Consider the following 13,447-nt stretch of genomic DNA (forward strand, 5'->3'; position numbering starts at 1 on the left):
GTTCTGACTACACATGGCAAAAAACTTGAACACTTTGGTTTACCAACAATCATCCAGAGAATAAAAGATCCTAAACTTGCCTTCAAGGTTGCAGATGAAAACTGTAAAGCTCAATAAATGCTTGAAAACCTAAATAATGAGCAAAGGGAAGCATTTCATACTATTCTTTCTGCCTGCAATACAAAAAACATAACCCATACATGCTTCTTCCTAGACAGTCCTGGTGGAAGTGGAAAAACGTATACGTATTGCACTATCCTGAGCAACATCCGAGGAGCTGGAGGAATTACACTACCTGTTGCTTCTACAGGAATTGCTGCAAACCTCCTTTTAGGAGGACGAACTTATCATTCACAGTTGAAGTTACCTGTTCCTCTACTGGAAATGTCAACATCAAGGATCAGATTAACATCAAACGATGCTTCCATCATTAGAGATGCTAAAATCCTTATTTGGGATGAATCAACTATGGCACCCAGTATAGCACTTACTGCTGTAGAAAGACTCCTCAAAGACATCATGAACAATCAGAAACCATTTGGCGGGAAAGTTATTCTCCTTGGTGGAGATTTTAGACAAACTCTACCAGTGATACCACACGGTGATCAAGCTCAAATTATTGAAGCAACCATTAAGTAAAATCAACTATGGAAAAATTTTGAAATACTAAAATGAAACAACAATATCCGCTCTGTAGACCCAGATTTCAACAACTGACTTATTACTTTAGCTGACGCAAATCTTCCATGTCCAGATTGTTTCAAAGATAATATCGAAATCCCACAGAAGCACATTTGTGACGACGATATAGTTAATGCCATTTTTGGTCAAAAAATTACCGCAGATACTGTTTTTAACTGCTAAAAAGGCTATTCTTTGCCCCAAAAATGCACATGTAGACAAGATAAATGAGGCTGTTATAAATATTTTAGAAGGTGAGACAGTTAGTTATTTAAGTTCGGACTCCATTCATGACTCCAATGATGAGGAACATCAGTTATACCCTATAGAATTCCTTCTTTAACAAACTCCAACTGGCATGCCTTGCCTTAAACTGCATTTAAAAATTGCAGCCATAATTATCCTACTCAGGAGTTTAAATACCAGGAGAGGTATATGTAATGGAACTCACTTAATAGTCAAAGACTTGAAACCTAACCTCATTATTAGTCACTGGGTCAACTGCAGGGAGTACTGTTTTTATACCACTTATTGAACTAGCACCATCTAACAATGACCTGCCATTTACATTACGTCGAAAACAATTTCCTGTGAAATTAGCTTTTGCAATGACAATTAACAAGTCTCAAGTACAAACATTTGATAAAGTTGGCACTTTCCTACCAGAACCAGTGTTTACACATGGCCAACTGTATGTAGCATTTACACGAGTTCAAAACTTGTGTCTGAAGCTCATGTTGGATAATGGATGTGGCAGACAGCAGTGAAAGAGTTCAGGGCCTGATAGCTAGGGGGGAAAAAACTCTGCGATGCCCCCTTCCCTTGGTGCCCTAAGCACATGCTTATTTTGCTTAATGGTGGTCTGATTCCTGCCTGTATCAAAGCCCTGAGTCATTTAGGGGCCCTTTTGCTAAGCTGCGGTAGGGCTAATGTGTGGGTATCGTGCACCAAATCGACACTATTGCTGGGCTAGCAAGGGCACCTGGCCTTAATTTCAAAGTTGGCGCATGCTGTTTTCCGCGGTAGAAAATATTTCTCTATTTTCTACCACAGGGGGCATTCCCAGCAGTAATCAACAGCGTGGCCAATTGATGCACACTACCTGATTACCGTGCGAGTAGCACGTGAGCCCTTGCCACTGGTTCAATGGGTGGTGATGAGGGCTCAGGCAGTAAATAGCCATGCGCTATTTTTAATTTTAGCTATTTACTGCCCCACTACAAAAAGCCCTTTTCCCCAGCCATGGTAAAAATTGGCCCAGCTAGCACCAATTTCACTCATCCAAACTACGGCAGGCCACTTTTTACAGCAGCTTAGTAAAAGGGTCCCTTAAATCAATTTGAATGGGTTTTGTCTCATTTGTCGCAAGGGAATCGCTAGTGAGATTTAGTAAAAGGGGCCCAAAATGGTTTGTTTTTTTGTTGTTGTTTGTTTATTGCATTCTGGCCAGTGAAAGACAGTACCAGCTCGCTGAAAATCTAATTAAGAAAAGTGTAAAGTTAGTTTAGTAAAAAGATATTACCTTATATTATTTTTATATATTTTTTGTTTGTTTGTTAACCTTTATTTCCTTAAGTTATGGCCGTTAAGAAGGCAGAGAAAGACTGAATTTTCTGGATTAGAAAATGTGGTTGGTGTTTTCACAAACCAGTGCACTGTGACATACAAATGTACAAGAAGTAAAATACAGATTGCATTCCACTGCATTTGAGAAATTCCCCTAGACCAACCGGTTCAAACTCTTTGTAAAGTTATCAACAACACCAGGATGTTTTCACACACCATTGTTGAATCCTTTTATATACATGAAAAGCAGTTAAGCTATGAAATCTCAAGACATTTCTTAAGAATAATTTGAGAAGCTCTCCGTGCTGGGAAAATCACTTTTTTGTTAGCTGAAGGCATGTAGCCAAATTCCATTTCAGCTTATTTTCTATTTCTAGCATGTGTTTTGACACACTGCCTTTCTTTTCCTGTACAAGTAACATGCTGAGATAGCAAAATATTTATAGCAAATGTAAGATAATCTAGAAAAACTCCAGAATAATAAAGCGCTGAAAAACATATCTGTTTACAAATATGAGGTTAGAACATATTATAAGTATTCCATGCACATCATAACCCATCGAACTAGAAAGAGGATAATATCAAAAGAAAACTTAACATATCAAGTTATAAGGTCATTTATGATAGGCAGGAGCAGTACTTAGATGGCAACTCCAACAGTGGGAAAGTAAGGCCAATGTCAGACAGACTTCTATGGTCTGTGTCCCCTATATGGCAAGACAGAACAGGATGGGCTGGAGTGGGTTTTGACAGCAACTCCAATAGTTGGGAAGTAGGGCCAGTGTAAGGCAGACTTTTTTTTTTTACAGTCTGGTCCCTGAAAATAACAAAGAGAGATCAGTATGCATGTTTTTTTATACCCCATTCATATCATGTGCTATGAATATGGGAGGGGATTACATCGTAAACTGGAACTTAGCAAGTAAAGTGTTGTAATAATACTATTGGATTGTTTGTTCAATAATGATGAATGTGGCTGTTGGGCAGACTAGACGAACCATGCAGGTTTTTATCTGTTCTCATTTACTTTGCTACTAAGAATCTAAACACTACTGTTACAGGATCCAGGGAGGAGTGACAATTTTGACAACCGGGCAGTGCCCGAGGTCCCAGAAGCTCTGCCCGGAAGGCCCATATGCCCGGCATGCTGCTGGTAATCTAGTGGCCTCAACTGGGGGGGGGGGGGAGGGGGACACATGTTCTTTCCTGCCCGGCCTGCTGGGCTGCCGTTATTCCTGTCCGCCCAGCATCACTGTATTTTAAAAACGGTGGCCGAGACTCCCTGAGAAAGTCTCACAAGACAGCTGCCATTTTGAAAACACGGCAGCACCGGCAGGTGGGGGAATAGCAGCAGCACAGTGGGCAGGAATGAACAGGCCCCCCCCCCCACACACACACACAGAGGCCAACGGACTACCAGGACCCCTCAAGTAGGACCGAGGCAGCGGGCATGGCAGCTGCGGCAGCAGGGGCGGCAGAGGGGGTGTCGGGTAGTGGCTGGGCAGGGGCCCAGACCACCCTCAGTACCCGGGATCCCAGACCATGTGTAGGCGTGTTTCCATCCATGCTAATATTTTTGGCGCCAAATATAGAATCAGGCCCTTTATGTTTGAGAATCTTCCAAATGATAACAAGGTTAATTTTATAACATGATATCTAGGCTAATAGGACAGGAAAACTCCTATTTTAAGCCTTTGAATGCAACTCTATAACTAGGTACTGCAAGTTTGATGCCTAGATGCAGCGCGCTAAACACTAATTCTATAAATGCATTTGGAAGTCAAGATTCCATTATAGAATAATAGTGTAAGTTGGCATCTATGTGCCTAGATTTGGACGTGCCCAGTTATACCATGTCAATAGCAAGTGTAAATGTGTGCACATAAATGTGGCACTATTGCGCATAACTTCTGCAAGTTATCCCCCGGATTCTATATAGCGTGACTTAAGTTGCACGTGCAAATCCAGTTGTATTCTGGATTTGCGCAGGCAACTTAATTAGTTAACAAGCCAATCAGCACCAATAATTGCCACTTGACAATCAATTATTGACATTAATTGGAAGAACTGTCTAAGCATATTTTATAATGTCTGTGTTCCCTATCGTATGCATGTATCAGTGCTCAATATAATTATTGAAACATTGTTTATGCTGGCATTACTAAAACAAGTCTAAAGCAATTACAGACACTTCAGAATAGTGTATCTCACATCATTTGCTGAGCTTCTAAATATGATAGGGCCACACCCCTTCTTCAGAGCTTACATTGGCTTCCTATATAGAATTAAATTCAAGGTTCTCATTCTGACACCCAAGGCTCTCCATACTGCCACTCCTTCTTATTTGGCGACTTTGGCTATTCCTTATCCACTAGCTCATACTCTTCGGTCACTTACTGATAATAGATTGGTCATACCACTCCTTTCTAGGCCTCGTTGAGAATCCACACGTGCTTCAGCTTTTTATTTTCTTTCTTCAGCGTTATGGAATTCACTGCTTCAACTTACTCAGTTAGAAAAATCTTACTCTCTCTTTCGCACTGCTTTAAAAACCTACTTCTCTCAATTAGCATTTAGCTCCCAGTGAGATCACCTTTCACCCAATCGTTTGGTCAGTACCCTGCAGTGGGGGAACATTAGAATATACTTTGGGTTATGTTGTTTGATTTTATTTTGAGTGAATGATCTATGTTTCTCATATGAATGGAATGTTTATTTTCTTTCCTATAATTTTATGGAGTTCTATTAGATAGTATTTTGTATTTATATTATATATTGTACAGTATAAACCATTCTGGCTTGCTTTGCAAATAAACTCGATATAGGAAAAATAATAAATGATAAACCATAAACGATAAGCCCAATTCTACAAAGGGAGCACACCCTTTATAGAATCACATTTAGGGGTCCTTTTACTAAGGTGCACTGAAAAATGGCCTGCGGTAGAGTAGATGCATGTTTTGGGCAGGTTCAGAAGTATTTTTTAGCGCACCTACAAAAAAAATGGATTTTTTCCCCCGAAAATGGATGTGCGGCAAAATGAAAATTGCTGCGCATCCATGTTGGGTCTGGTACCTTACCGCAAGCCATTGACATAGCGGTAAGGTCTCCTGCGGTAACCAGGCAGTAATGGTATATCCGCATCAAATGTCACTTGATGTGCGTAGCTGCCGCGTACCAGAAAATAAAACATATTTTTCAGATGCACGCCAAAATTGAAATTACCACAAGGGCCACACGGTAACCAGTCAGTAACTTCAATTTGGAGTGAATGGGCATGTGGCGGCACCTAAGCGGCTTAGTAAAAGGGCCCCACAGTGTTAACATTTGTTGGTGCCCACTTTTTAGATCTATTTATAGACTCTGGCCCATACTGTATGTGCATATTTTATAAAATACTAACTGTCCCCGCTGGCATTGCTCAGTGATAGGTTAGTACTTTGTACCTGAGAAAAGCAAGTTTTATTTATGTGTAATAACACTGTATAAGTATGCTAAGGTGTGAGAGCACGTGGAAGTGTGCTACTCTGGGGTGTGTGAGAACGGGTGAGTGTCAGTGGAGGTGTGGTACTGAGGGGTGAGTGGGAGTCAGGGGGTGCTATTCTGGGGTATTTGATTGGAGTTGTTTTGCTGAGGAGTGTGTGCGAACTGGTGAGTGTGAACGGGGTGTTTTGCTGAGTGCTGTATTAGAATAGGTGAGTGTGAGTATTAGACTGGGTGAATGTGAGTATCGGTATATTAACTAATCAAGGATGAAGTCCTCCCTTTTACAGCACAGCCTGGAGTTGAACAAATTAAATAATGTCTACTTCAGTTCTAGAGTCAGGATCCCACGTCCTTGTATAACTTATACATCATAAATCTTTTCAGAAGGAATAGGGCTTCAATATTTATTCTGGTTGGCTGTTGGAATTAATTAGAGTGCATCGGTTATATTTGACCTAACATGCTCTATATCTTTTGAAAAATCTAAGTAGGTCATAGTACAGTGACAGCAACTATATCTCTTCCATTACTCTATCTTGTACAGAGAAAGAATATTTAAAAGAAAATTAGCCATTTTGCCAAAGATCTGGAAGAGAACACCTAAAAAGGATATTGTTTTAACTCGTCACCTGAAATGAGAGGGCAAAGAGGTGCCTATTTGCATTTTATAAAGACACGTGGGCAGCTATTGTAATTCCTTTGAATTTGTAAATGTAAATGCGGGAGTGATAATGTGTACCTCAGTTTGGTCTATAGTTATTTTTGTGACATAGATGAATTAGCATCCAAAAAATAATACTGGTTTGGAAGGAAAATAAAACAAATTGAGCCCAAAATTCAAAAGATTTAGGGGGGAGTTATCAAGGTGTGGCAAACAGAAACTTTTATCACAGCTTGATTTACCACAGGAGTCAGCAATCTATGATATGAGTCCCACAGATTGCTGACTACCATGGTAAAGAACTAATGCTGCTTACAAGCCACCTTGTAAGCAGCATTATTCCGGTGACCCAGGAGCATAGAGCCACAAACGTCATAGCCCAATGCTCCAGGGCCAGAGCCTGAGGGTTTGTGCCATCTCACCCAATCACTTCCCCCACCCCTTGATCAAGCCCCCACTCCCCAGGACAAGACCATCATCCTCGATCAAGACTCCCTCTCCCCCCAATCAAGCCCCTATCCCATCAAGTCTCTCACACTCCCTGTCAATCTCCCAACCTCTAATCAGATCCCTCACCACCTCAAAAGGCCTACCAGTAGTTTCCCTGGGGGTCTAGTAATCTTCTGGCAGTAGCAATGACAGGACACTGCTGCCCTAGCCAATGCCATCTCCAAAATGATGCCTAGCAGTAATCTTACACTACTACTTCTAGGGGGTCATGTTTCCTTATACATAAAGTACTGGTAGACCCTTTAAAGGGTGAGAAGCTTGACTGAGGGTTGGGGATTGATTGGATGGTGGGGTAAGTCATTAGGTCGAGTGAAAACTCAACCAGGAGTGGTGGGGTCTTGATCATGGGATGGGGGGGGGGGAAGGGAGACAGAACAGGCCCTGCAGGCTCTAGGCATCGGGTCATGGCCCTTGGGCCAAAACTCCCAGCATAGTAAAATAACTCCAGCTTTTAGCTGGAGTTATTTCATTATCTCTCTGATATTCAGCTGCCAAAGATCAGCATTTTTAAAATGCTGTCACCGGAGAGACAAGCCCCAGATATTCAGAGCCACGTCATCTGTGGGCACCAGCACTGAAAATCTGAAGCTAATTTCACTGGAGCTGGGCATCAGAGCTTATGAGTGTCGCAGCCAATATTTACCTGGGGCCCTCATAAGAGAGTTATGTGGGCCCTGGTTGAATTGGCTAGGACCTCCATAACTTTTTTCTGCCCCTTTTTTGCCCTAATCCACTGAAAAGACCTCCCTCTTCCCAACCCCACAAGTCAGCAATCCTTCCCACCCCTCCCCTACGGATGACTCCCCAACCCCCCACCTCCCACAGTCCAGGTAGCTCCCCCCCTCCAGGCCTACCTTTCCTCTCTGGTAGCAGTGGCATAGCTACAGGGGGCCACAGGGGCCTGGACCCCACAAAATTGGCTCTGGGGCCCCCTGTTTGGCTTGCAGAGGTCCCCACATCTGCAAAAACATCAGTCCTTTCTTCCTCTGCATGAAATATCTCCAAGGTTGAGATGACAAAGATAAAAGAATTCTGTTGTGACTATTTATTTATTTATTTATTGCATTTGTATCCCACATTTTCCCACCTTTTTGCAGGCTCAACGTGGCTTACAATACATCATAAATGGTGAAGCTATAATAGAAAGATAGACATTTAGTTTACAGAAGAATCATGGTAACATGAAAATGGTATAACAGGGTAGTAGTATAACAAGCAGATATTATAGGGCAGTTCTGAATATCTGTGGAGGAGTAGTGTATGTTTATATTTGTTGATCTTTGTGGTTTGCTTTTCTAAAGAGATGGGTCTTCAGTAGTTTTCAGATGTTGGATAGTTTGTAAGTCATTCTCAGGTTGCGCGGCAGTGCGTTCCATAGCTGTGTACTCAAGTAGGTGAAATGGCCATGTGGTAAAAAGTGCCCTGGCACACAGAAAAAATGGCCCCCGCCACTTCCGCAGGGTCCTTTTTCCTGCAGCTTAGTAAAAGGACTTCTCTAACACTGTAGGCTCTAGTAATATCCATATCATGGGTACTACAAGTGTAGCAACTAACCTTTCCAAATGATTGGGTGGTGCTAAGCTAAGTGCACAGTGAAGGAGTTTGCTCAATATTTGATGTGCTCAAACACTCACTGCACCTACCTATGCTTCTGGAAGCATACAAGTCATGCCTTAATGCAGTACAAGGGACTCCTTGATGTCAGTGGTATGCCTTAGGTCTTTTCACCTGCAGCTGACTTTGAATAAAACTCTATGTGCAAAGGATAGGAGGAATGATGGTAGCTATACCTACAGCTTCATCTCAGTATAGAATAGTAATTGTCAGTGTATAAATGAATGCAGTCTTTCAAAACAGGGTCCCATCTCCTTTAGATGCTGTATCTTTGAGCAACAGGCTATATATGCTACTGTCTGTTCGCACTCTCCTTTGATTATTTAAGTCAAGGGGCTCAGGATGCTAGTCACTTCCTCCATTTCATATTCAGAAATATCTGAGGAAGTTTTATATATTTAAATAAATTTTACCAAATGAAAAAGTTCATTAAAAAAAAATCTGAAACCACTAGTCGAATTTCACCTACTTGAGTACACAGCTATGGAATGCACTGCCGCGCAACCTGAGAACGACTTACGAACTAACCAGCTTCTGAAAACTACTGAAGACCCATCTCTTTAGAAAAGCAAACCACAAAGCTCAACAAATATAAACATACACTACTCCTCCACAGATATTCAGAACTGCCTTATAATATCTGCTTGTTATACTACTACCCTGTTATACCATTTTCATGTTACCATGATTCTTCTGTAAACTAAATGTCTATCTTTCTATTATAGCTTCACCATTTATGATGTATTGTAAGCCACGTTGAGCCTGCAAAAAGGTGGGAAAATGTGGGATACAAATGCAATAAATAAATAAATAGTTACAACAGAATTCTTTTATCTTTGTCATCTCAACCTTGGAGATATTTAATGCAGAGGAAGAAAGGACTGATGTTTTTGCAGATGTGGGGACAACATCCTGTGTAAATCCGAGAAAAGCTTGATATTTGTACTGTACTATCTTTTCTGTAAATTAGCATGACTCAATATTTTCCCAATCAGAAGTAAATTCCACATGTTGAACATAGATTTCTCATCTGCTCATCCATAAAAAGGTTAATGAACTTTGCAGTTGTATGACAAAGCTTCATCTTAAAAATAATGTATTTAATGAATTTAGTTAGTCATTAACCCAGCCTTTCAAAACTCAGTGTTCTAATGGCATATGCTTGCCGGCACTTGTCTTAAATAAATCATTTCTGGGGATTGCATCGTTTGCTATAGAAAAGTGACATACTCTAACTGACCTGACACAAATAACATGATGTGATGCAAACTAATGTGACAAGAAGTTAGTGGTCCTGCTTGACATTGAGTTGAATCATCACAAGATTTCATGTGGAAAAACATTGTGATGACCTAAGGGAAACTACTAAAAAAAAACATTTCAGTCATGGAACAAAAACATTGAAAGGTCACACAATAGTAGATAGTGAGATAAGTATATCCCTAAGTGAAAACTCCCCCTCTCTACTCCCTGAGTGCCTAAATTTAGTTGGCTAATACATTTTAAAATTTTAACGTTAATTTTTAAGATTCATACTGATGAGATCCCTTCATGTATAGCTGCTAGGGTCCATCTTGGGGGTTAGCACCCAAGAAAAAGATTTAGGTGTTGTCATAGGTACTTGTGACCTGGATTGTCCACTATTGGAAACAGGATACTGGGCTACATGGACCATTGGCCTGACCCAGAATGGCTATTCTTCTGTTCTTAAAAATTTATGTTCCATCCCGCTCATTGTGCTCTAGCTCCCATGCCTTACTCAAGATCCCAAGTTCTTGACAACTTAGACTCGAGATATATATAGGGAATCAGTTTTCACGGTTGCAGGTCCAACACTCAAGATATATAGGGAATCAATTTTCATGGTTGCAGGTCCAACACTATGGAATTTACTGCCATCAGACTTGCGACATGTTGAGTCTTTATCTTTGTTTCCAAAACAGTTAAAAGCCCATCTGTTTCATAGACATATTGATGATGTTATAATAAGAATCTGAGTTAATTATTTTTTAACTTTAAATTTGGTGATTTAATTATGTTGCTCCTGAATATGTGTATGTATTATTGTAAATCACCTAGATCTGTAGATCAGTTGGATATAAGAAACTTTTAAATAAAATAAATTAACAAGGTTCCTATATGTAGGCACCTGAAGAAAGGTGAACAGATAGGGCTAGGACTGATTTTAGCATTAGGGGGCAATCCTATAACTTAGGTGTTAATATTTTTGCATGTTACACATGTAAATGTTTAGAAACAGAAAAAAGCAACACTGGGCCTTCAGGATGTTGTCCTTTTATTCTGAAGATGACCCGACACAGGCCGTGTTTCGGTGTACAAATGCCTGCCTCAGGAGTCAGAAAGTTCTTATAGGTATAATCATGGAAAATCGGAAAAAAAGCAAATAATCAGGGTGTATTGCTAAACAAACAGTTTGTGTAAAAGAACACTGATGTCATGAAGAAATCGCCTGCTCTCGTGAAAATGCATGATACAAGCCTCATACGCAGCTCTTCTGAAAGCAAATAAAACCACTGGCCAGGATAATGATACGAGCTGTAAAGTAGAAGTAAATGAGAACAAGATATACAATATCAGCAGCAAAGTAGAAAAGAATGAGAACAGAATGAACTGTACAAGTTTTTTGTCCATAGGACACTCATTCCTCACATATATAGACAAATATTCAGCAGCAGACAAAATAGTTATTTGGTATTAATAAGCAGACACAACACTCTGGCCTATTTATGTTCAAAGATAAAGGGATAAATATCCTTTCTGTAATAAATCAGTGAAATAACATTTGTAGCACTATTAATAATAGTCCCTCTTAGTCTGTTAACTGGTAAGTACATTCATTGTTATAATTCCTCAAATTCCACATAGAATGCTAATCATCTCCACTAAGGGCCTTTCGTATCAAAGGCTCAAAAGAAGTAAGGGTAAGGCCTGACATAGTAACATAGTAGATGACGGCAGAAAAAGACCTGCACGGTCCATCCAGTCTGCCCAACAAGACAAACATATGTGTAAACCTTACCTTGATTTGTACCTGCCTTATTCAGGGCACAGGTGACCAATGTTTACCGAGCGTTAGGTAGCCAAAACCTGTTCATCTTCAAAATGGGATGGCCTTATCCAGAGCCATTCTTGATCAAAAACAAATCTCAGGCACTGCACGGCTGACAATTATTAGCATGGTCGGAAAAGAGCGGAGACAGCTGCAAAAAATCATAGAGCTGAGATTACTACTGATGCAGCAAATTCATAGGCCACCCATTGGAAGCCAACGCACAAAGCCAGCAGCTACCGTATATCACTATACTGTACTTGCTACCAAGAACTACCCAGGACTATACATCACTTTAAGAAATGGGGAAAAGTGAAATGCCTCCTAAAATTTCAGCTCTGTTTGCTGCCTCTGCCATAATTCCATATCCAAATGCTATCTGCTTAGAGCCAGGTGCAGTGTGTGTCCCTTCTTGGTAAAACAAAAGTATTGCACCCTCAGGCAAGCTGCACTCTGTAATATAGCAATAAAATTAGGAGATTCCTTTTTTGTGTAAGATAGGTCTATCAGCCAACTGTTACTCCGAAGTTGTACGAAAACTATGCTAACTGCATACTGTGGTCCATGTAAGCTAACCATTGCTGTCTGTGCTGAGGTTGCCTATGAATTCCTCCCCTATGCGTAAGTGAGAGGCTGCGGATTCTTCTGAACATTCCTCCACTATGCCACATCTCAGCCTCTGCATGCAATAAAGCACATGCACAATAATATTCTCACCTTTGTAGGGTATACACAAAAAGTAGCACATATGAGTTGTCTTGTTGGGCAGACTGGATGGACTGTACAGGTCTTTTTCTGCCATCATCTACTATGTTACTATGTTACTATGTTGCTGCAAGCACAGCATCAGTCCATTAGTTTCTTCGCATTCCCATACCTTAGCAGATATATACAGTCTGTGCCAGAGCCGGTGGTGGGAGGCAGAACTGGTGGTTGGGAGGCGGGGATAGTGCTGGGCAGACTTATACGGTCTGTGCCCTTAAGAGGACAGGTACAAATCAAGGTAGGGCATACACAAAAAGTAGCACATATGAATTTATCTTGTTGGGCAGACTGGATGGACCATGAAGGTCTTTTTCTGCCATCATCTACTATGTTACTATGTTATATACCACAATATGGTAGCATCGCCACATGCAAGATGGCTACTGAAGGGACACACCAATGGTGGCTGCACACAACCAATTTATAACCACACTCACAAGGCTGCAGTTCTTGTCTTTGTTAATATGACTATGACTACCTAACACAAGCAACTTGTAATCACCCTCGAAATGGCCGCCTTTGCTATCCGTATGGACAAAATGGCTGATCCGATGACAACCCCATCTACCCCATAAAATGGCCTCCTTAATTACTGCTAATTTCATCTAGGCCCATCAGTAATGGCCGCAGCAAGATTCTTCATGGGCCATGCATGAGAACTTCACAGGAAGGCATAGCAGACACAACTAACGATTACCCCCAAGCGGGTAATGAGATGGAGTGGGGAGGGGTTTGGTGAGTACACTCACCATGTCCATGTGTCCCAGGGAATGTACGCCCATCACTGCATGTGTGGTCCACCTTCTAACACCGGCCACAGTAAGAACAAGCCGCCCTCTCATGTCAACCACAGCAAAAGTGAGCCAGCCCCTAATGCCAGCAGCGGCACAAGCGAGCCACCCTCTAACACCAGCTGGAGCATGAGTGAAAGAACCCCCCCATCTGCGTGCAGCCCACTAATGATCAGCAGCACCCCAACCCAGAAGCATGGACTCGTCCTTCATGAGCCGATACCACCACCACCAGAACAAAGTGCGCAAGCACTGCACAGGCGCACCACCACGTGCACTCCAAAAATACTTAATGCAATTGAT

At 41.3% G+C, this 13,447-nt stretch overlaps 1 pseudogene; it reads left to right on the plus strand.

Annotated features, from left to right (window-relative positions):
* Positions 1-814: 814 nt before the first annotated feature.
* Positions 815-1,448, plus strand: LOC115461868 (annotated as a pseudogene).
* Positions 1,449-13,447: the final 11,999 nt, after the last annotated feature.

Source organism: Microcaecilia unicolor, chromosome 2 (genome assembly GCF_901765095.1).
Source record: "Microcaecilia unicolor chromosome 2, aMicUni1.1, whole genome shotgun sequence".
Classification (NCBI taxonomy): Eukaryota; Metazoa; Chordata; class Amphibia; order Gymnophiona; family Siphonopidae; genus Microcaecilia; species Microcaecilia unicolor.